Below are 2,963 nucleotides of genomic sequence, written 5' to 3'. Positions count from 1 at the left end.
TTTATCCTTATCTTTCTCAACTTATTAATATATTCGTAAAATAGTCATATATTTAATACTGTAATATACTTTTTCACATTTAATAATGTATTCTATAATGCCTATTCTTCCATAATCTTTTTATCACCTTCATGTTTTTCCATTTTAACATATCACAATGTATGGAACTGGCATTCAAGTATTTAATGTTAGGTTATTTCTTAACTTGCTATATTATAAAATACATTATTATAAAAATGCAGTGGTAAACATTAAGGCCCATTGTTTTTTACGTAATTCACTAATTATTTCTTCAAATCACTTCCCCCTCATGCAATTCTGAATAGTATCATTCTTTTTGACTCTTGTCATAATAGGTGGAAACTAACTCTTTTTTCCTTATTGTTTTCATTCATATTTTATTTTTATTTTTTTTATTATTATTATTTTTTTGCCTGTTGAATGGAATGGGGATTTAATAAATTGCACTACTGAAAAAAATAACGCAGTGAGTCTCATCACAGCTAATATCCTTATACAATCTAGTTGTGAAATGAATGTTTATAATGCTTCAAACAGTTTAGACCTGAAGTTTGATACCACACCTTCATTATTTGTACATTCCTCAATAAGATTATCTACAGTATTAGCAACCATTCAAAGAACAAACCATTGAGTAAAACCACATTGATTTAAGGCTCAATCAAGTAATATGGAGCCCCAAACTAAATGGTTAAATATATGAACTACTTGTACTGACATCTATTATTTGATTCTCTCATGACTATTAAGTTGGTTCTTAGCAAATAAATCCTTTAAAGGCAAAATTCACGTCATTTGAGTTTGACCCAGAAGTTCAACAACAATCATGAAGTCCACAGTCTTATTGGCAAAACTGATATACAGTGTCTCTAAGTCACTATGCTCAAGGTTAAGAGCGATGCATATTCCATCTTTACATTTACTGGAATTTTACATGTTCAGTTCATGATTTTAAATCTCTAGGTTTTCATTCCTCCAAACTGTCTGAAGACACAGTGTGCCACAGACTTAAGACTTCTGTTTCTCCCTCTATTTTCTTCAAACAGAAACACTTCTCAAGTGTCTACATGTCCTAGAAGGGGAATTTTTCGGAGGTGGCCACTTCTTTGGAATAGTCCGATGCCATCAGGCCTCTGAAGCAAGGGGAGGGGGAAGAGAAAAAAGCTGAAACACAAGGTTCATCTGGTAAGTTTTACATTAACCATTACAAGCTGGATAGTATAAGAATGTGGCTTTTTGGCTCAAAAAGTCTGAGTCTTGGTGTGGAAACGAGTACTTGGCTGTCCCACCACAGCTTTCTTGTAGTGGGACTGTCAGGGAAGTCTTGACTGGGGAGTATGATTTGTTTACCTATCAGGCGTAAACTTCCAGGCCCTCAGTTCATTTTGGGCTTCTTCCAGTTTGCCTTTAGTCTGTTCCAGTTCACCTTTCATTTTTAGGAAAAACAAGTTGATCGCTGGGTCTACCATTGTTGATCTCAGTTGGGCAACGCTAGGCACTGGACTTGCTTGAGGTACTGGATTTGAGAAGTACACTCTTGCAGCTCTTGCTCCTTGGTTGCTAGTCGCATTACAAGAATGTTTTCCCTGCGTGCAGACTCTTGCTGTTGCTGCTTTCGTTTTTCTTCAGATTCCCTTAAGCCAGTTACATCATTAGAGTTAAGATCCGTGTACTTGCCCTCCAAAGCTTGCACATATGCTTCATATTGTTTCCACCTGAGAATTAATTCATCTCGTGCCATACTTTGGAGTCTGTTTCACTCAGTCGAACCTTTTTAGGAAGAGGTTCCTCGTTGGTCATCTTGAATCCTCTCCTGACGGAGGCCGCGCCGGCGCCGCCCAGTCACATAGGCTGACCCCGCGCTACCCGCTTGCTGCCCGGGGGCCGCCCGACCCCGCTGCCGCCGTCCCCCGCGCTCCTCCTCCCGCCACAGCTCCGGCTCTCCCGTTTATTTGCAGGTCTCGCTGCCACAAAATGGCACTGAGGGAGGATCATTCCTATTTTAGGTTGTGGTCAACAGCTTGCAAAGGCCAGTCTTTCTTCCCCAGCTCAGCACTTATATGAATGATCTTCCTGTCCTTTAAAGGGCCCTTTCCCTCTTTTTTCCAGCAAGATCCATTAACTCCCTGTAAAATTACTATGCCATGGAACACAGTAGAAAATACTAATCTTCCTCATTCTATGCCAAGTAAAGCAGTGTGATATAACATACGTTCAATAATTTATTTAATTATGTATGCTTTCTTTCGTGTGTTCATATCTACTTAAATCACAAAACATGAATTAAATTTCCTTGGAGATTCAGGAAAAATCAAGAAGTAGTAGTCTTTGAATAAGGTATCTTCCTAACTTCGTACCTTCCTTTCTCCCTTCCTTCCTTCCTTTCTCCCTTCCTTCCTTCCTTTCTTCCTTCCTTCCTTCCTTCCATCCATATCCTTCATTATAGATATTCATATATCCTCTCAAGTAGGATACATGCTTCAATATACTCAGTGAAATAACTACACATGTTTAGTTTATAGCAGTTTTAATGTCAGTGATGAAAATTGTAATAGTAATTTAATTTCACAAAGAGCTGTGGTCATAGGCTAGATGATATGAGTGTCACAGGAAGGTCTCTTGATACACATGGACTTAAAAAAACATGGATGCAAAGAGTTAATATCCCACATGTTTAGAAACAAGACTAATCTATCCACTTTGAAAGATATTTAACCTGGCTGAAATGTATTAGCATATGAAAAAATTAAAATTGAAAAAAATTTAAGACAACAGTCTTAACACTGGATAAACACAACTATTTTATGAGAATTCCAGGGAAAAAGAAATGGCCTATTATGATCATTTTGGTGGAAGCAGCAGGAATCAAAGCTCATCAACTCTGGAATTTTAAATGAAAATGATTGTTTCATGATATGATAACCCTGTCCATATATATTAAT

At 37.4% G+C, this 2,963-nt stretch overlaps 1 pseudogene; it reads right to left on the bottom strand.

Annotated features, from left to right (window-relative positions):
- Positions 1 to 446: 446 nt before the first annotated feature.
- Positions 447 to 2,447, bottom strand: LOC111184918 (pre-mRNA-splicing regulator WTAP-like; annotated as a pseudogene).
- Positions 2,448 to 2,963: the final 516 nt, after the last annotated feature.

This window comes from Delphinapterus leucas, chromosome 7 (assembly GCF_059928025.1).
Source record: "Delphinapterus leucas isolate spDelLeu-1000000601 "Yukka" chromosome 7, BTC_Dleu_Yukka2, whole genome shotgun sequence".
Lineage (NCBI taxonomy): Eukaryota > Metazoa > Chordata > Mammalia > Artiodactyla > Monodontidae > Delphinapterus > Delphinapterus leucas.
This window is presented reverse-complemented; position numbering and strand designations above follow the sequence as displayed.